The following is a 22,249-nucleotide window of genomic DNA, read 5'->3' on the forward strand; positions in this document are numbered from 1 at the left end:
GATCAAGCCCATATTGGGCTCTGTGCTGGGTGTGGATCCTCCTTGGGGCCCTCTTTCTTCCTCTCTCTCTCGGCCCCACCCACCCCCTGTCTCAAAATAAATACATAAACATGAAAAAAAATTAAAAAGAAAAACAGAATGTTCTGGCATCTTTTTATTTTTTCCTTCCCCCTGTTGGATGACATAAGGGATTTTTTTGGGATATTCATTGTGTGATACTGATAGAACTCCAGGGATTAAAACTCACAAAAGTGTTGAGGTCCCCTATGACTTGGCCCCACTGGAGTCTTTAACTCCCAGCATTGTCCACCCAGCCTCCGGCAATTCATCAATTACAGTTCAGATTTTCCTACCCCAGCACCGGTTCCTGTGGGAGTTCTGCTCTTTGGGTCTCCTGTCTTGTAAGTTTTGATTCCCTTTATCCATCTATCTGTCTCTTCAATTATCGGGACAGTGGTTTGCCCTTTGACCTCACTTCTCTGACAGATCTAAGAAGAGTTATTGATTTTTTTCAGTTTGTTCAGATTTTTACTTGCCGTTAGGATGAACTGATGACTTCCAAGCCTCTTACATGCTGGACTGGAAACCAGAAGTCTGGGAACCATTTAACCAAGGGTAAACTTTATGACCTCAGCAGAGATGAGGCGAGACTTTGAAAATGGTCTGAGGTGAGTGGCAGGTGCTCACAAATGGCAGTAAGCAAGGCCTACCTGCTAATGTTGAAATGGAATCACATTTGGAGTGTGTGTGTGTGTGTGTGTGTGTGTGTGCTGCAGTCTCAGCAGAGGTAAAACAAAGACAAGCATTGAAGCAGGACTTCATGTTGCTACAGAGTATTAATGTGGCCCTAACTCCTAATTCTTGGTGCCAAGCATTCTTGGGCACTTTTCATAGCCCAGCTCAAATTCAATTCTACTTTCAGGTTAAAGAATGTGTGAAGAGGCTAGATATCTTTGGATTTATATGGTTTATCCATAGGCTATCAGACATCACTCTCTGTTCCTTGGGACCAAGCTGGCTCTGGATTTTTTAATTACATAAGCTCTGACCAGTGCTTAATTTTCTATGACTTAATTTGTGGGTTCACCCACAAAATATAGTAAAGTATAAAACAAATAATAGTGATAGTCGGTATATTAAAATAATAGGCCATTTTTATGACTTGAAGTAGAGAAGCAACTTAAGAAACTTATTGCAAACTAATAAAGTAGCATTAATGTTCTGGGTCTGAAGTACTTTGAATCTTGTCAGATTTGCTTCACAGTTGAAAAGAGAATGGATTGATTTGAGAAGAGTGGTTTAGTCTAATGATCAGGATAGAAGTAGTACAGGAATAAAAAAGAAAATAAAACAAGTCAGACGGATTGAATTGGAGGAAAAGAGATATTCTTAAAGAAAAGGTTGAGATCTTAGGGAACAGGTTAAGAAATGAGTGGAAAATAAGATCTTGAAGGTCAGGCTAAATTGATAAGCACTGGCATATTACTGCTCTTAAAGAGGCCATTAAAATAAAGACATATTTTCAATGCAATTGATAAATAGTGCCTGATGCCCAAATAAATCCCATAGGAAAAAACAAAATATCCCAGAGCAGACAGAATTTATCCCCCGTAAAGGAATTGGGGTTCCAGACATCTTGAGAGACACCTCTGAAAGCTGTGGTTTGAGGATCCATAATAAGAATTGGAGAACTATCCATTAAAGATTATTACAAACCTACTTAGAGGTTAAAAACTCTAGACATATTAGAGGCATGAAGTCCTGAAGATTAAAATATAGCAATTATATGTGAAAATGATGGCATTACCTTAGTTTGGAAGAAATCAAACTAAGAGAAGGCACAGGAAAGGTATCAGTGACAAATAAAGTCTATGCCTGGATTAGATGTTGAGCTGAAGAGAAAACACCTCATAGCTAGAATTATACAATTCAAGAAAGTAAAATAAACTACATTTATTGGATGTGTTTAGCATTGAATCATAGTAATTTCTGAAACTCAGAAGGTCTCATTCCAGTGAAAGACCTGGGGATAGTGACAAAACAAAAAACAAAAACAAAAAACAAAAAACAGCTATCCAGATGCTGAAATGCCCTCTGAGATATGTGACTGAAAAGGACTGAGGGTCTGTGCTCTAACTTTTCTCTGCCCACCATGATCTTTCACCAGAAAACCCATGTGGTTTACTCTCCCAAGTTGCCTACCTCAAGTCATGTCAAATGGTACTTTTTAAATAAGTCTTACTCTAACCACTCTATTTAAAACTTTCACCTGTAACTCCTCATCCAAATTCACTGTTGTCTTTATCTTGTATATATTTTTTCCAAATAGCACATGCAAAAATTTTATATAACTTATGTTTTTAATATATCATTAATTTTTTATTTTATGTCACAGTCTCTAGAATATAAGATTTATGAGAACACAGATATTTGATATGTTTTATTCACTAATGTATCTTAGGAATTTAGGAAAGTACCTGTCACACAAGAGGCACTCAATAAATATTTGTTTAATGAATAAATATAGTACTTATGACACTTGGAAATAAACGAATACAATTTCAGGGGCTCTACAGGAACCACACAATTCCAAAGATGAAATTTCTAGGTCCTACCAGGCATCGATTACCCCCTTAAGAAAGAATTAACAATTCAGAGAGTTGGGAGAATGGTTTTAAGATTTAAATTAAAATTTTGGAACTTGAATTATTAATTCACAAGGAGAAGAGCGTTTCATTTTGAAATTTTCATTTATTGTGTGTTTTTTTTAAGTGTTTGTTTATTGGGAGAGAAAGTGAAAGAGAGTGGGGAAGGGGCAGAGGAAGAGAGAGACAGAGAGAGAGAGAACCCCAAGCAGGCTCCACACCAGCACAAAGCCTGAACTTGGGTTCAATCCCATGACCTGGGATCATGACCTGAGCCATAGATAGTTGGGCACTTAACTGGTTATGCCACCCAAGTGCCTCTAATTTATTTTGTCTTTAACATGATTGCAAGGAGGTTTAATCTTTAAATTTGAATTTCTTCCTAAAATGTAATAGAGAATTTGTGTTAAATTTGAAGGTATTTCTATATTTTGGCATAGTTTTTATTGTTGAAATATATTTTTACATCTTATTAGGGAAGTATCTTGATGTGACTTGAATTCATTGAGTTTATTCTAATTGATATAGAATGTTGAATAATGTGGCTGGACTTAATTTGGTATCAAAATAGAACAAAAGGTGAATTTTTAACAGAGTATCAAGTGATCTTAGAGTCAGTTTAATGAATGTATTGTTGTGATTCATTCCAGTACCTTTGGGGGACAAAATCCAAACTGAATACTGATGGTCTCAGGAGCATTTGCAGATATTAAGGGAAGTGGACTCATGAAAGGTAGATGTAGTACTACTCAGATAAACTTCTGATCACTTGGGTCAGGGAAAATGCCATACAATTCTTCAACCATAGGCTTCTTTGTTAAGCCTGTATCAAGGGAAAGCAAAGCAAAAACAAAAACAAAAGCAAAACAAACAAACAAAAAACACACCACAAACAAACAAACAAACAAACAAACAAACAAAAAACCAAGAAAGGATAGAGGAACCCTTCCTTCCCATGCCTGATAGTTTCTTTCTTTAAAGGGAGCCCTGGCCAATCTCTGCTTTTACTAACTCCTCCCTAGGGATTTTTAGTAAACTACCCTATTGGTAAATTTGAGAAGAATTAATCGGACATGCCTAGCTCAGCTCCTACCATTTTTCTTGGAAGCTAATCAAATCACAAAATCTTACCTCTTCTCTGCTCCCTCTCAGTGGAGGACTTCGTGAATGCAGCATGACAATGACTTGTTGGGTAATTTTGCCTCATTTAGCTGGAAGTCCCATTTTGTGTTAAATGAAGCTACACCCTCCACATTAGTCTTCACTAATAACAAAGATTATATATTAGCGTGGACCTTTATTCTTTGTTGTTCAGACCTAGGTGGGGAAGAAGCTTGCTATTTATTGCCCTTCTCTTAATGAATACAAAAAATATTTCTTGCCTGTTACCTACTTGGATAACTTTCTCATTTTAAGACTTAAGGGGATGATTTCATCTTCTGGTTTGTCCTATATCATGTTCTCATAGAGCTAATGGGATCTTCCTTGTTTTGCCCTCTGGTACAGCCTTTTAACTCCAACTACTCCAACCACAGCCAGTTCAATGGGCTGGTGTCTCTCACTAAGAGAACCAGTTGGCAGGTATGACAGAGGTTGCTTCAGTTCCTGCCATAATTATTTCATTGGCACTAAAAGTCCAAGTAAAACCTTTTCACTTAACGGTTGCACAATTGTATAAGGAAATTATACCTAAGATAAAAAACGTTTTAAAATTTTTACTTTCTAAAGTGATTTCAATGTACTCCATTAAGTATTTCTTCCTGAAATTTCTCACAATCCCTCAAAGAAAGACCCTTAAAAAGAATATCAATTCTTCTTAAAAGAATTGATACACCTTAAAAAGAATATCAATTCCTGCAACTATTTTCTGAACCTCTTGAAATGCCCTATTTCTGTGTCTGTTATTCTGCAGTATTATCCATTCCTTGGCCTTCCAGGTAATGCAGTTCGTGCGGGATTTGTACTTCTCTGCTAGAGGTCACTTGAAAATATGTGGGAAGACTTTGGTTGTCAAAATGACTAGGAAATAGTACTACTATTTTTGGTGAACTGGAGGATGCTAATTATACCACAATAAGAACAATAAGATCCAAATGTCAAAAGCCACCCATTAATTAAAATTGAGAAGGTTATTTCCAGTTTTGGCTTTTATGGACAGTGCTATGATGATCATTGCTGCACATGTCTTTTTCTGCCAACAGGTACAGTAGTGAAATAACCGGGATATAGGATATGCTTTGTAAGCTTCAGTAGACACTACCAAGTAATTTTCCCAAATGGTTGAATAAAATTGATACTTTCATGAGCAGTGTATGAGTGTTCAGTAGCTCTGTAACCTTTCCACTTGGTACTTCATTCTTTTTATATATTTTTTCTTGGGTTTAGATTTATTTATGAGTATATAGAGTTATTCTGGCTTTCATTTGATTTATCTGATGACTTAGTGTGGTGTAGAGCATTGCCATATGTTTTTGGGGATTTGCCCCCAATTTTTTTTTGGAATTCCAGTTAAAAATTCTTCTCCCACTTTATGTCCTGCCTTTTCATTCTTTCAATTGTATCATTTAATGAACCAAAATTTAACAATCTATGAGTTTATTTATTTTATTTCTTAGATAAAAATATTTATCATTTAACATTTTTAAAATAATTGAAAGTACTTTCTGATTTTTCTTTTGACTTTCTCTTTGCCTTATGGGTTATTTGAAAGTGAGTCATTTAATTTCTGTATCTTTGGATAATTTTCATATATCTTTCTTTTAGTGATTGTTTTTAGTTTAATTCTGTTGTTATCAGAGAACGTATTTTGTTTTTTTAATTAAAATGTTTTATTTATTTTCCCCAGGTTTATTGAGGTATAATTAACCAATAAAATTGTATATATTGAAAGTGTACAACATGATGACCTAATATACACATACCTTGTGAAATGATTATCACAATCAGGTTAATTAACACACCCATCTCCCTACATCGTTACATTTATGTGTGTGTATGTGTGATGATAATACTTAAAATACTTTCTCAGCAATTTTTAATTATCTAACACAGCATTATTAACTATAGTCACCATGCTCTACATTATCCCAGAACTTAATCATCTTATGTCTGGAAGTTTGTACCCTTTGACCAGCATCTCCCCATTTTCCCCATTCCTACCTCCTGATAACCACTATTCTACTTTCTGTTTCTATGTGTTTGATTTGATTTTTTTTTTTTTTTTAGTTCCCCATGTAAGTGGTATCAGACAGTATTTGTCTTTGTCTGGCTTAGCATAATGTTGTCTAGGTTTATCCATGCTGTTGTGAATAGAATGATTTTCTTCCTTCTCACAACTGAATAATATTCTATTACATGTATATACTCCATCTTTTTTTTTCTTTTTTGGTAAAGTTTATTTATTTTGAGAGATTGAGGGCATGTGTGTAAACAGGGATGGGGCAAAGAGACAGAGGGAGAGAGAGAATCCCAAGCAGGCTCTGTGCTATCAGCAGGAACCCCTAACATGGGGTTCAATCCAGCAAACCATGAGATCATGACCTGAGCCAAAATCAAGTCAGGTGCTTAACCAACTGAACCATCAAGGTGCCCCATATATACTACATCTTCTTTATCTGTTATCTGGCGTTGGGTACTTAGGATGTGTCTATATCTTGGCTGTTGTGAATAATGCTGCAATAAACACAGGAGTGCAGATACCTTTTTAAAATACTGATTTTGTGTCATTCAAATATATACACAGAAGTGGGATTACTGGAACATATGGTGGTTCCATGTTTAATCTTTTGAGGAACCCCCATAGTTTACCATGGCCATACCCATTTTCATCCCTACCAACAGTTTCTAGGGGTTCCTTTTCTTCACATTACCTACAACAGTTGTCATCTCTTGTCTTTTGATAAGTGCCATCCTAACAGCTATAAAATGATATCTAATTGTGCTTTTGATTTGCACATCCCTGTGGATTCATGATGGTGAGCAACTTTTCATAGACTTGTTGGCTATTTATATGCCTTCTTTGGGAAACTATATTCAGTCCTTGGCTGATATTTTTAATGAAAATAAGTGGGGTATTTTTGTTGTTTTGTTTTGTTTTGTTTTGCTATTAAACTGTATGTGTTCCTTATATATTTTGATATTAACCGCCTATCGGGTTTCAAATATTTTCTCCTAGTCTATAGGTTGCCTTTTCATTTTGTTGATTTTTCCCTTTGTTGTGCAGAAGCTTTTTAGTTTGCTCTAGATCTACTTGTTTATTTTGCTTGTGTTTGTTTACCTGTGCTTTTGGCGTCATATCCAAAATATCTTTGCCAAGACAGACTTACGTGGATTTATTTTCCCGTAGGGATTTTGTGGTTTTAGGTCTTATGTTTACATGTTCAATACATTTTGAGTTATGTTTAGTGACTTGTGTAGAATAGGGGTCTGATTTCTTTTTCCTTTTCTTTTCTTTTCCTTTCTTTCTTTCTTTCTTTCTTTCTTTCTTTCTTTCTTTCTTTTTTTTTTTTGCATGTAAATATCCAGTTTTCCCAACACCATTCATAGAAGAGATTGTCCTGTACATACTGTGTAATCTTGATATGCTTCTCAAAGATTAGTTGACCGTATATGTATGGGTTTCTTTCTGATCTCTTGTTCCGTCCCACTGGTCTTGTGTCTGGGTTTGTTGTTGTTTTGTTTTGTTTTGTTTTGTATTGTTTTGCCAGTACCTACTGTTTTGATTGTTCTGTACTATACCTTGAAATCAGGAAGTACGATGCTTCTAGTTTTCTTCTTTATCAAGATTGATTTGGCTATCAATCAATCAAAATTGATTTGGGATCTCTTGTGGTTCCATACAAATTTAGAGATGTTTTTTCTGTTTCTTTGAAAAATGCTATAAGGATTTTGATTTGGATTCCATTGAATCTGTGGATAACCTGTAGTAGTATTGACATTTTAACAATATTAATTCTTCCATTTCATTAACACAGGGTATCTTTTCATTTATTTATGAATTCTTCAGATTTTTTTTGGTCAATATCTTGTAGTTTACACTCCTTAGTTTAGTTTATACTTCTTTATAGTTTCAACTCCTTAAATTTATTTCTAAGTATTTTCTTATTTTGATGCAGTTGTAAATGGGATTATTTCTTAATTTCTCTTTGTGATAGTTCTTTGCTATGGTATAGAAACGAAACTGACTTTTGTATATTGATTTTCTGTTCTGCAGCTTTACTAAATATGTTTATTAATTCTAGCAGGCTTTGGTGGAATCTTTATGGTTTTCTATTTATGAGATCATGCCATATGGAAATAGACAATTTTATTAGTTTTTCCTTTCCAGTTTGAATGGTTTTCGTTTCTGTATCTTGCCTAATTTCTCTGACTAGGCCCTCCAATATTATGTTGAAATAGAAATAGTGAGAGTGTGCATCTTATTCTTGCTTCTCATCTTAGCAAAAACAATTAATTTCAGCTTTTCCCCATGAGTATGATATTAGCTGTGGGTTGGATATAGATGGCTTTTATTATTTGACATAAATTATTTCTATATTTATGTTTGTTGAGAGTTTTTATCATGAAAGTAGGTTTAATTTTGTCAAATGCTTTTTATGCATCTGTTATGATGATTATATGATTTTTATCCATCATTCTATTAATATGATGTGTCACATTTAATGATTTATGTATGTTGAACTTGCATTTCAGGTATAAATCCCACAGGGTCATGATGTATGATCTTACAATGTGGATTGAACTCTGTATCCTAGTATTTTGTTGAGAGTTTTTTGCATCTATATTCATCAAAGATACTGGCCTGTAATTTTCTTTTCTTGTTGTATCCATTTTTTCAGCTTTGGTATCAGGATAATACTGACCTTGTAAAGTGAGTTTGGAAGTGCTCCCTTCACATAATATTTTGGGAGACCTTGAGAAGGATTAACAATTATTCTTTAAATAATTGGTAGAATTTACCAGAAAGACCATGTACTCCTGGATTTTTGTTGTTGTTGTTGTTGTTGAGAGATTTTTGATTATTGATTCAATCTCCTATGTACTATTGAATTTTTCATTAGATTTATTGTATTATTCAACTCCAAAATTTCTGTTTGATTCTGTTTTTATGATTTTATCTCTGTGTTAAATTTCTCATTTTGTTTGTGTATTGTTTTCCTATTTGGTTGAATGGTCTTTCTGTGTGTGTGTGTGTGTGTGTGTGTGTGTGTGTGTGTGTTTAGTAACTCACTGTTTCCTGAAAACAATTATTTTGAACTCTTAATCAGACAAAGCAGCAACTTCCTCCAGTCTTTACGAAGTGGCTTCTGGAAGGAAATGTTTTTACCCCATCAATCCTGAGAGGTTCTGCAGCTTTCTCAATCTGCTTTATGGAAATGTCTGTTCCACACTTGTTCTCACCTGGGGAGAAAGAATAATTCTTAAGCTTGTATGTCTTCTCTTGATCCTACAAAGCCAGTCTGAGTGATTACAGCCTCCCATTTGTTTTCAGTAAGGTGTTGAATGTTCAACTTCATGTGCTTTTTCCCAGTCCTACATAGTTAGGCTAGCTTTCTGGCCATGCCCACTAGCTGTCTGTAAGACTTGTACCTCCTGTTCACAGGGCACCCTCAAGGAGGGGGATATGTGGGTGAGGTGCCTGCACCAATGGGCTTAGGTGGGTCCACAGGTGAGGCATCTCCAGCATCCTCTGGTGGAGTCCATGAAGTGGTTTGTGGGATACACAACCCTTTTGATGAGTTCCAAGCCCTAGTCTCTCACTGTCCCTTATTTCTGCATAGTATTCTGGATAGGGTGAGAAAGAAATGGTAGCAGCATCTCACAGAGCTGGGAAAGAAGCTCACTTTCCCCTGTAGGAGACATTATGGGCCAAGTGGGTCTCTTGTGGTACTAAGCTGTGCTGCTTTGAGTGAGGATGTTGTTGGTAAAGTGAAATTTTCTCTTACCCGCCTCAGTGCATTCAATTTCAGATTTTCTTGCTTTAATAGAGTGCTGGTATTCTCTACTTGACTTCCCTATCTCCACAGAAGTGCTCTTATCAGTGGATGATTATCAAAATTGGTGTTGTTATTCATCACCTTCCCTTTACCTGAGGCCTTGTTAATACTCCAGCAAATACATACCATATAGCATAATAGCTTCAATTGCTGTTATTACTTCCCACTCTTCTGTAACACAATCCTTTCGTTCTTTAGGAGAGAGACTGGTGAATTATATCGAGCTATACAGAGACTTGAACCCTTACATTCTTTATGTCTATAAGGCTGATAATAATTTCTGTCATCACCTTCTGAAAGCAATGTGTGTATATGTGTGGGAAGGGGTGTCATATTTGTACTTACTATCAAGTTCAGATGTGGGCATATGTGCAAATTTAGAGAAATCATTCAGTAATTATATTAGAAACAAGCAAACCTTAAGCGATACATTTCTATTGACAAAAACATATAAAGAAAGCAAAAACAGAAAAACATTAGCCAGTGTTATGAAATGTATTGACATAAGCATAAGAAAAAAATATCAAACTTTTTTTTTCTGAAGAGAATGATCATCAGATTAGGAAAGTATAGAACATTTTGATGTTTAAAAAGTAAAGTGCAGTGTAGGTAAGATTGTGGGAAAACAACTATTTAACACCTGTACCTGAGCCCTAGCTCTGTCCTATCTCCATCACGTTATTAATTATATTACCATATGTTTATGGAATGCCTACTAATTCTGTATCATTTTATATTTATTCCCCTTATAATTATTTACAACCCTTTGAAGTATAATTCCTAGGATACTGATTGTTAAACTTGAGGAAGAAAATTAACATAATGTAAATAACATGAACCATGACCCTAAGTTTCTGCTCCTAGCTCTACCACTTATCACTGAAAATTGATGAATTGCAGTGACATAACTTTGTGGTTCTTGGTACAGTTGGGATATTTTGATGCATTATCTATTATATTTATCTCTTTAGAAGTTCTAGAAGGTTAGAAATGCTCAAAGAGATAATTTTCTTAAAAGTAAATGAGGTAAATGCCAGACCTATGGACAAGTGAGTTTGAGTAATGTCAAGAAAATTTTGATGAAAAAATTGTCAAACAGATGATTTATAGGCATTTAGAAAAGCAGTTAATGACTCATAAAAGCCAATGAGGATTTAAAAAGTCATGCCATTCAATTAAACATATACGTTGACAAATAGATGAGAAGGATTCATCCCTTTGTTCCTACATTAAAATTTTTATTCATCAAATATTTATGGAGTGCTAGGTAGTCTCAAAAGACAAGGGATAAGCTTATGAATGAAACAAAAAAGGCCTTTCCCTCCTGGTGAAAAATGAAAAAGGATAAAAAATGTAATTGCTTAATATAAATATGTATTTATATCTATTTATATAACTATATATCTCTCTATATATGACTTTACCTATCTGAATCTATTATCTATCCATCTGTATATGATATATAATATTTGATATGCAATGTCAAATAGTGATAAATGCTATCAAAAACCAAAAAACAGTGTAAAGAGATAAAACGTGATGGAAGGAGCATGTTTTTTTGAAACAGATAATTAGGGAAGGCATCTATGGAGATAACACATTTCAGCAGAGCCTGCACAGTGTGAAGGAGAAAGTCATGTCCCTAACTAAGGGGAAAGTATTTTATCTAAGAAAATCAGTGGTGCAAAATTTCTAAAGAAAAACAATGTTTTGCAAGAATGGTAGGCGGTAACTAGAGATCAGATCATGTAGGGATTTATAGAAAAGACATTGATGCATTAGGATCAGGGCTGTATCTTAAGCAGATTTGAAAGATTATTTTGATCTTGTACAGAGAACAGTCAGGAGGAGGACAATGGAGCAGAAAGACCAGGTAAGAAATGGTAAAGATACAGAGTAAAACAAAAAAATTTGGCATAGTTATTGGCAATTCTTTTTTATATTTTTGAGAAATTAATGGAGAATTCTGAACTTTATGATAACATAGTTAGCTTAATAACTTCTCAGTCAGAATCCCAAGATAATGTTGATTAATGACTTAATTGTCAACCTGGAAGGAACTGAGGCATAGGACTTGGTTTTTAATATTACCCTGTTGAGCATCTTTATCTGTGATTGGGCACATGGAAAACATGCTAATGAAATTCACAGATGAACCTGAAGCTGGAAGTAAGACATTGAAACACATAGGCAGACTACAAAATTACCATTACAGAATGGAAACTATAGTCACATTTTCCAGAGAAACTGTATTTTGCTTCAGAGAAGCAAACCTAAGACATCAGGCAGAAATTCCAAACGAAGCCAAGATCACCAACTGTGCAAACCCCCAAATCCCATAAAAAGTTTAAACAACAAGATAGAGATCAGACTACAGCTACAGCAGCAGAGAAAAACAAGAAAGACTGCCATCAATGTGTCAAAATCTTTCAGAAATTTCTGTCAGTAAAGGAGATTTCTGTTTCTGATTCTACAGAGAAACAAAACCACAGAAACCACAGTTTGAATCAATAGCAAAAATATATTGTTGATGCAGTACAAATATTTCAAGGGATATATAAACCAGACTTAATAGAAATAGTATTGAACCTTCTGGCATTCTCTAAAGTTATTAAGTGAGAAGCTGTAGTATAAGTGAGTAGGCCAGTCAGTGTTAGCACTGAAAAATGAGGAACATGTTTGGGAGTTAATAACTTCCCTATAATCCTCTTCCTTTTATAAGCTCAACGAGATTAAATACAAAGAACAAACTTTGGAGAAAAAGAATTATCCATTCAAAAAAGATATGAAAAAATCAGAAAGAAAACTAAATCCATGAAAAACGTCACAAAAAAATTTTAACACTCAATGACTCTAAATGAACAGAAGTCTTTAGAAACAAATGTGTATTTTAAACATGATTCCAGGGGCACCTTGGTGGCTCTTGATTTTGGCTCAGGTCATGATCTCACAGTTCGTGGGTTCAAGCTCATGTTGGGCTCTGTGCTGACAACATGGAGTCTGCTTGGGATCCTATCTCTCCCTCTTTGCCCCTCCCTGGCTCGCTCTCTCTCTCTCTCTTTCTCTCTCTCTCTCTCCCTTGCAAAATAAATAAATAAACTTAAAAAAAAAACATGTTTCCAAAGAATATTGCTCTAAGAAAAAGAAATCAGGTAGAATTCTTGAAATAAAGACATTTTATTAAATTAACAAAAAGGAAACAATTAGTGAAATGGAACATAGAAAAGATATTCAAACACACAGTAGAAAAATACAAAGATTGGAAAGGTATGAGAAAAAAGTTTAAACACATGGAACATAGATCTAGACATTCCAAACTTTACTTAATAAGAGAAGCAAAACATAATTGAGAGGATGGAAGAATATAAGTAATTAAAAGTAATACAAATAAAATCAAAGAATAAATGATGTGACCAATAAGAAAAGTAAACTGTTCTGTATACCCAGTTAGGAAGACAAGTTATGCTGCACTGAGGAACAATTTCCAAATATCACTGGTATGAAAGAACAATGGTTTATTTCTTGTTCATACTATGTATCCAACTTGGCTCTGTGTATCGCTCTGGTCAGTTTCATCCTCACTCAGTGATCCTGGGTGATGGATTACCCATCTTGTAAACCATTTCTTTGCTGGAGTTGGGAGAAACAAAGGTTAACAAACTACACATAGCCTGTTAGGGGATATGAACAGGATATGAACATACTTGAGTGTAGTACATATTACTTCTGCTCATATTCTATGGCCCAAGAAATTCATGAGGCCAAAGTTTCACTTCAAAATACAAAAAACAACAACAGAAGATATTTAAAATAAATTAAAGAAGGTGATTATTACAGAGACAAAGAAGGATCAAGCAACACATAACAGGTACCCAAGAAGTGGGTAACAATGTAAATGGAAATAAGATAGTAGATATAAATATATAAGAAAAGAAAATACCCTCAAAAATTGACTTGAATTTATAGATTGTAAGAACTCAATTCATTACAGGAACATTTTATGTAAATAATTAGCACTAACAAATATCATATGAAGCCAGTGGGTACCTAGTCAGAAATGTCTATACTGTTGGAAAATCATGTTGGCTTCAAATATTCTCACGATAAAATAGAGCTTTGAGGAAAGGAAATTTACACCAGTAATTTTATATTCAGAAAAATTTTCATCAGCCATAGAGCAATGGGTGTCCTCCTGTCTACAAAACAATCCTTGAGCATTTATTGAGAAAACTACTGTAAAACTATCATATCTGTATAATTAATAAATCACTAAAAATAAAAATAATGGAGGAATTTGGAGAGCTACAACTTAAAAAATGGTGAGGACCTTTGACTCAATAGAATCTTGAATCAGGGCAAACTTAATTTTTAAAATTACATTTAGGTAAGAGAAAGTACACGTTGCATATCTTAATTTAAAATGATAATTCAGCTGACAAAATCAAATTACATGAATGGGAATAAAAGAGGGGATGAAGAATTAAGTGTGCTAAATGTCTCATTTTTTTAATAAATGAGGGTCAATAGATACTGTCAATAATATAAATATGCTTAAAATATTTAAATTCTTTTCATATAATTTAGCATCATTTATACATCATCATAGTATAAAATAATGTACATAAACATAGTCTATTTTTTCAGATAGCAAAATGTCTTCATGTGAAAACACTTGGAATATGAAAGCTTATATAAGGATGTATCCATTCAGAATACATCTCAACAACAATATATAAAGCACTCATATTAACATGTTTTAATAACAGACAAAGCTTTATTCCTGGGAATTTGTAATTCAAGTTTGGTCCATTGTTCCTCTAAGTTTCCTGTAACCATTGCCTTCCCAATTTCCAATGAAATCTTACTGGAATGCAGCCTTCATACTTAAGATGTGCACGTAAGCTCCATATGTTTGTAACCAAATTTCAAGTCTGTTAAAAAGAAATCAATGGAAGGAGGAAGTTAGGCAAGGGCAGAGAAGGACACATCTCCTTTCTTTAAGGACACTTTTAAATTTAGCGCAGATTGCTTCTTTTTATATTCAGTTCCCTAGGACTTAGCTATCTATGCTCAGTTGCATTGCAGGGAAAAATACAATCTTTCTTCTGCACCTTAAAGAAACAATATGAAAAATATTTGACAAAAATAAGTTTGTTTGGTCTGGAAAAAAAAAGACATGGTGGACGTGAAACTTATGCTAAAATACTCAATGTCTGACACATACAAGAATGACACCCAACTATTTTTGTGACTCTAGAGACCTAAACTGAGATCCGTGTTTGTAAGATTTTGGGAGGAGGTGGCAGAATATACTCTAGAGAACATAAACAGCTGTACATTTCTCTGAAAATAGAAATGATATTCCCTGTGTTCTGTGAAAACATAGGATACTAGTAATGTTCAAGCCAAAACAATGTGGTGTTTCTTTACAGTTCATTTCAGATTTGAGCTCCCTATAATAAAATAGTGCTTGGGTTTAGCACTATTTTATTCTTTAACAATATTTTTATTGTGTAACTATATTTTTATATGTTAACAAAATTACTGTACTGGCAATATAACAATACTATTGTATTCTTTTATTCAAGTATAATTTACATACAGTGTTATATTGGTTTCTGGTGTACAATACAATGATTCAACAATTCTATATATTACTCAGTACTCATCACCATAAATGTTCATCACAGTAAGTGTACTCTTAATCCCCTTCATTTATTTCACCCAAAACTCCACCCCCGCCCCCCCCGGCAACCATCAGTTTCTTCTCTACATTTAAGAGTCTGTTTTTTTGTTTGTCTGTTTTTCTTTGTTCATTTTTTCTTTGTTCATTTGTTTTGTTTCTTAATGACACATATGAGTAAATTCATATGGTTATTTGTCTTTCTCTAAGTTATTTCACTCAGCATTTATCCTCTAAATCCATCTATGTTGTTGCATAGGGAAGGATTTCATTCTTTTTTATGGCTAAGTAGTACTCCATTGTGCATACTCCAGCTTGCATTCCCAACAGTATAAAAGGGTTCCTTTCTCTCCACATCATTGCCAACACTTGTTATTTCTTGTATTTTTTATTTTGGCCATTCCCACAAGTGTGAGGTGATAAAAAATACTATTATATAGCAAATATACGATAATATTGTATAACAATATTACCACAGTAATATTTTGTTGGTGAGGTTTCAAGTAGCAAAATTAGGATTAAACATGTGGCAGGTATGAAATATCTCTATTCTTTTTGTTATTATTCTTTGCTTTTTGAGATAAATACATACAGCATTTTATTTCTTATGCTGTTGAAACTGTCATAATTTAATAAATAAATGTGCCCCATATCAGTGTGTTTTTATTAAATGAACATGCAAATATCATAGGAAAATAAAAAATGAATAACTAAAAGAGAGAAGCATATGAAGTAATTTTCCTTAATTAAATTCAAATCCCATAAGAGAATGGATCTTAAATCCAAAAATACCACCAAACAAATTTATAAAGAACTATTTTTTAGACATATTTATTTCTTAGGTAACTTTTACAGGTCTTCTACACACAATGCAAGAATATTACAAAATCACATATTAGCTCATTAACTTTATCTTCAGACTCTTACTAAATCCTGGTTTAGACAGCTCAATTTTTTTTTTTATTGTTAACCACTGAGGTTAAGATATAATAGTTAGAAGCACCTCACTCTTTCCAAGGTGTAAACTTTTCAACCTGATTTTCTTTCCTTCAAGTGAAAACAGAATTTCTTTTGCCCAACTCTGAACTGGACAAGAAAAATTTCAGTGACTGGAGAGTTTCAAGGAGCAAATTTAATACTCAGTGCTTTAGTGAAAATTTAGACATTTCAGACAGTGGACCCATTCTTTATGAATGAACTAAAATATATATAGAAGAAAAAAAAACTCACACCAAATTCTAATAGGGAAATATCCTTGATCTTGTATACTTTCTGAAATTCACCCATATTTTCTTCTTTAAAGGTATTCTCTAGATGTTCTATGTAAAGGGTTTCACATGAACAAAGGTCTACAAGCCCGTAGGTTCACAGAAAGAGGAGTTAGATGGCATTTTTGAGGGCAAAATACATCCAAGACACTGTGCACTGTGCAGTACGTATATCTGAGACAACATTTCTATTAAAACATACACTTCAAGTTCTTCTAAACATTTTTCTTTACTGTAATATTTTACAGATTTTCTTCTTTAATTTCCCGCTGCCTTTATTGTTAAACTTTATAGTTTTTCCCCTTTAATTTCATATTACATTGGACTGCAAAAGGGATACAGGATAAGGTGTGTGCATTAACTAAATTAATTTTGATGTGAACAATTACATATATCAATTAAATTTAATCTTTATATTTTTGGAAAAGTGGGACTAATTCATTGGGTTTGTTAATGACTGTCAACTATTTCCTTTTAACACAGTATTTTTATCATTATTGTTTATTAAATGTTAATATAGAACTAGCATAGACCACTATTTTCAATACCTATGCACTCATTCTAAAGAAGTAGAATACTTACCACAATGATCACCTGTAATAGGGACCACTGGTCCACCCTCCTTTGCATTGTGGAGGGGCTTTGCATGTGCACTTCAGTCAAGGGGATGTAAATGGAGTAAATGGAGTAAATGGAGTAAATGGGAATCTCCTAAGGATAAACTAAGTAGCACCTTGATCCTGTTGCGTTTGATCCTCTTTCCATTTTCTTGCCTTGAGCACAGATGCTACTCTGGAACGTGAGAATGAGGTCCAGACTCTGAAAAAGGCTGAGTGAGTAGTGAGCTGAGTTCCTGAAGACATTTTCTTGCCATTATGCCAGTGTAATTTGGGTGTTTTTCTATTGCTTGCAAGTAAATCTGTATCTAAATTATATATGCAGTATTCTCCTCACACAGTGCATTTAAAAAAATTTTTTGAATGTTTATTTAGTTTTGAGAGAGACAGAGACAGAGTGCAAGTGGGGGAGGAGCAGAGAGAGAGGGAGACACGGAATCTGAAGCAGGCTCCAGGCTCAGAGTTGTCAGCACAGAGGAGGGGCTCGAACACACGAACCGCGAGATCATGGCCTGAGTCAAAGTTTGATGCTACACTGACTGAGCCACTCAGGTGCCCCAACACTGAGTGCATGTTTAAATATGAACTATCCTTCCTTAATATAGATGTGCTTGCTTAGTCTACGAAAGAGTGAGTCCTTATTTCATATACAGTCAATTTGTTATCAGCTAAGTCAATGGGAAAATTGGCATTGATATCAAGAAATTATGAGATTCACTATATACTAGGAAACTAGTGTCAATTTCCAAGTATGAGGGATCTTTCTTTGTCTCTGAGATTCATACTGCAACCTTTTGCATTCTCTCTCTAAATGATTACCTAAGGTGACCTTATCCAGTGTGATATACTTTAATAATATTGATGTGCTTATGGGCCTCAGAATGAACAGACCCAGCACCTACCTTTTCTCCTGAACTCAAACATATATATCTACTTTCCCACTTCATGTTGTATCCACTTGGATTTCTAATACTCGCTGCAAACATGGCATCAAAAATAATAATAATAATAATAATAATAATAATAATAATGCAACTGCTACACCTGCATTCAACCTTCTGCTCAAGAATTATTTTTCTTTTTCCTTTTATCATTCTGTATCAAAACTATTGGTAAATTTTAATGACGTTATATATACAAAACATTTAACAAATCTTCCCTTTCCACCACTACCACTTGAAATAGATGGAAATAGATTAGCAAATAAATCCATCCATTCAGATCTATTCCAGGATTAATAAAATAGCATTTTTTTCTAACTCCCTTTTTCAAAATTCACCCTGTTTCAATTTATTCTCTATACACCAATTCATTCATTTCCCTTTTCTTCAACCAGAATGGTCTTTCTATAGATCCTTAGGTCCTGAAGACACCTTGTTTAAACCCTCAATGGATTCCCATTAACCGTAGAATATAATCCAGACTTCATATGATATTCTAAAATGTGTGACATTAACTGAAGCCCTACTCCCTGACTTCATTTCCGAAAATCGTCCAACACCCTCACTGTAGTCCATTCACATTTCTCTATTCTCCAGTTCTGCCACCACCCAATTTTCTTCCTCCTGACCTTTACATGATCTGCTTCCTCTTCCTCATCTATCTAAACCATTCATCCTTTCTCTCAGTTAGCATACTTTATATTTATTATACATCACTAGTGATCAATCCCACTATATTTTATTTGTTTTCGAATTTTCTTCATCATAAGGTGAGTTTCATGAAAGAGTGATCGTTTCTTCTTGTTTATGTCCACTTCCCCACAACCTGAAACAGTACTTGACACGCAGTGAGTCAAAGAATATTTAGAATGAATGAAAGAGTAAAGTACTTGGAAACTTACTGTCGTGAAGTCTCAACTCCTGTCTAAGGATGTTGCCTATATTCCACATTACTAGTTTTTCCTCAATAGTTATAAAATAAGCAATGAAAAAGGATTTCTAGATTTTCATTTTGCTCTTGATTGATGCACATGATTTTGTTTCTTAATGAAGAAAGTATTCTCAGTTATCTATAGACACAATCATTGGATTGGTGCACTAGCCAATGACAGGGCTACTTTGTTAGACAAAAGGCAGAGCTAACTTTGCCCTGAGCTGTCGGGAGTAAGGATTAGAATGAAAATCCCAGTTTCTGGGGGCTGCAACTCCACCTACTACACCTGTCTAGTGTCCAGTAATTTCTTTTTAAATTTTATTTTTTTATTAATTTTTTAAATGTTTCTTTATTTTTGAGAGAGAGAGGGAGAGAGAGAGAGAGAGCACGAACAGGGGAGGGGCAGAAAGAGAGGGAGACACAGAATCCGAAGCAGGCTCCAAGGCTCTGAGCTGTCAGCACAGAGCCTGATACGGGGCTCGAACTCACAAACTGTGAGTTCATGACTTGAGCTGAAGTCAGATGCCTAACCGACTGAGCCAGCCAGGCGCCCCATTGTGTCCAATCATTTCTGATGCAATCCAGACCCAGTGATTATCTTTGTTTTTCACTTCTTAAGGTAACTGGCAGTTATCAATAAACAACTACTTTTGTAGAGGTAAGAATATTCTAGATTCAAATCCTGGCTTGCTGTTCTCTAATATGCTTTTCTGAGGTTAATCCATTTCAGAAAACTTAGCATTAATCATAATTTTAAGGTGTCTTTAATGACATTCATTTAGTTGGTGGAAAAGTGACACCAGCATAATAAAAATAAAACTGATACAATTTGCTAATATTTATTGAATATAGAGTAACTGCCCAACAATGAACTCAAACATTATACATATTATACACATTCTATTCTTTGAAGTGATTACTATTCTTATTATCATTCTGCAATTGAAAAAAGTGAGACTTGAGGATTTAGGACTCAAACTCACTCAAATGCACACAGTTGATTTCAAATGCCTCACTTAAACCCACTGTATTATGGAGGAACATTATTTCACTCAGGAAAAAAAAATACCTAGATCCTTTGGGTTCCATGAGGTAGAAAAATGATAGGTCTCTCTTTTTTTTAAATTTAGGCTATCAAAATTAGGGAATTTCTCATAGCCTGTTCTTATGAAGAAGGCTGCCAGTATAGACATGAAAATTTTTAAAGTTTTGAAACACTAGTAACACACTATACCATACTATGAAAAGGTTTAATTACAGAAGATATCTATTTTATTTTAGGATGAAGATATACCTCTGTCAAACTTTATATTGCTGCTATTTGGTCTGTTTTAGGGCTGACCCATTGTACTTTAAGTACTGAATGGCAGGATCTAATTGGGAAAACTTATCTCGTACTTAGAACATAGTGAAATACAAGAATTCACAGTAAGCAGGAATAGCCTCTTTTTTTTTTTAATAGTCTATTGAAAAGTAGGAGAAAATCCATGTTAGCTTATTGAGAGATAATTTTAGCTTCTTAGATCTAATTTCATTTTTCCAGTGATACAGCTTTTCATGAAACAGATGTAAATTAATGTTAAAGTTCCCATTTAAGTGGGTAATTTTTTTAATTTATTTTTTTTATTTACATCCAAGGTAGTTAGCATATAGTGCAACAATGATTTCAGGAGTAGATTCCTTAATGCCCCTTAACCATTTAGCCCATCCCTCCTGCCACAACCCCTCCAGTAACTCTCTGTTTGTTCTCCATATTTAAGAGTCTCTTATGTTTTGTCCCCCTCCTTGTTTATATATATATATATATATATATATATATATATATATATATATACATACATACACACACACACACATATATATACATATATATATATGTATATATATACACATATATGTACATATACAAACATATATACCACATCTTCTTTATCCATTCATTCATCGATAGATATTTGGGCTCTTTCCATACTTTGGCTATTGTTGATAGTGCTGCTGTAAACATTGGGATGCATGTGTCCTTTCAAAACAGCATACTTGTATCCCTTAGATAAATATCTAGTAGTGCAATTGCTGGGTTATAGGGTAGTTCTATTTTTAATATTTTGAGGAACCTCCATACTGTTTTCCAGAGTGGCTGCACCAGTTTGCATTCCCCTAGCAGTGCAAAAAAGATCCTCTTTGCATCCTTGCCAACATCCGTTGTTGCTTGAGTTTTTAAAATTTTTTTTTAATGTTCATTTATTTCTGAGAGAGAGAGACAGAGTATGAGTGGGAGAGGGGCAGAGAGAGAGAGAAGGAGACACAGAATCTGAAACAGGCTCCAGGCTCTGAGCTGTCAGCACAGAGCCTGACGCAGGGCTCTAACTCACGAACCGCAATATCATGACCTGAGCTGAAGTCAGATGCTTAATCCACTAAGCCACCCAGGTGCCCCTTGACTTAATGTTAGCCATTCTGATAGGTGTGAGGTAGTATCTCATTGTGATTTTGATTTGTATTTCCCTGATGATGAATGATGTTGAGCAGTTTTTCATGTGTTGGTTGGCCATCTGGATGTCTTCTTTGGAGAAGTGTCTATTCATGTCTTTTGCCCATTTCTTCACTGGATTATTTGATTTTGGGTGTTGAGTTTGATAAGTTCTTTATAGATTTTGGATACTAACCCTTTATCTGATATGTCGTTTACAAATATCTTCTCCCATTTCGTGGGTTGCCTTTTAGTTTTCCTGATTGTGTCCTTCACTATGAAGAAGTTTTTTATTTTGATGAGTTCATTTTTGCTTTTGTTTCCCTTGCCTCCAGAGACTTGTTGAGTAAGAAGTTGCTGTGGCCAAGATCAAAGAGGTTTTTACCTGCTTTCTCGAGGATTTTGATGGCTTCCATTTAGGTCTTTCATCCATTTTAACTTTATTTTTGTGTATGGTGTAATAAAGTGGTCCAGGTTCATTTTTCTGCATGACGCTGTCCAGTTTTCCCAGCGCCATTTGCTGAAGAGACTGTCTTATTCCATTGGATATTCTTTCTTGCTTTGTCAAAGATTAGCTGGCCATACATTTGTGGGTCCATTTCTGGGTTTTCTATTCTGTTCCATTGATCTGAATGTCTGTTTTTGTACCAGTACTATACTGTCTTGATGATTACAACTTTGTAATATAGCTTAAAG

This window comes from Panthera tigris, chromosome F2 (assembly GCF_018350195.1).
Source record: "Panthera tigris isolate Pti1 chromosome F2, P.tigris_Pti1_mat1.1, whole genome shotgun sequence".
NCBI lineage: Eukaryota > Metazoa > Chordata > Mammalia > Carnivora > Felidae > Panthera > Panthera tigris.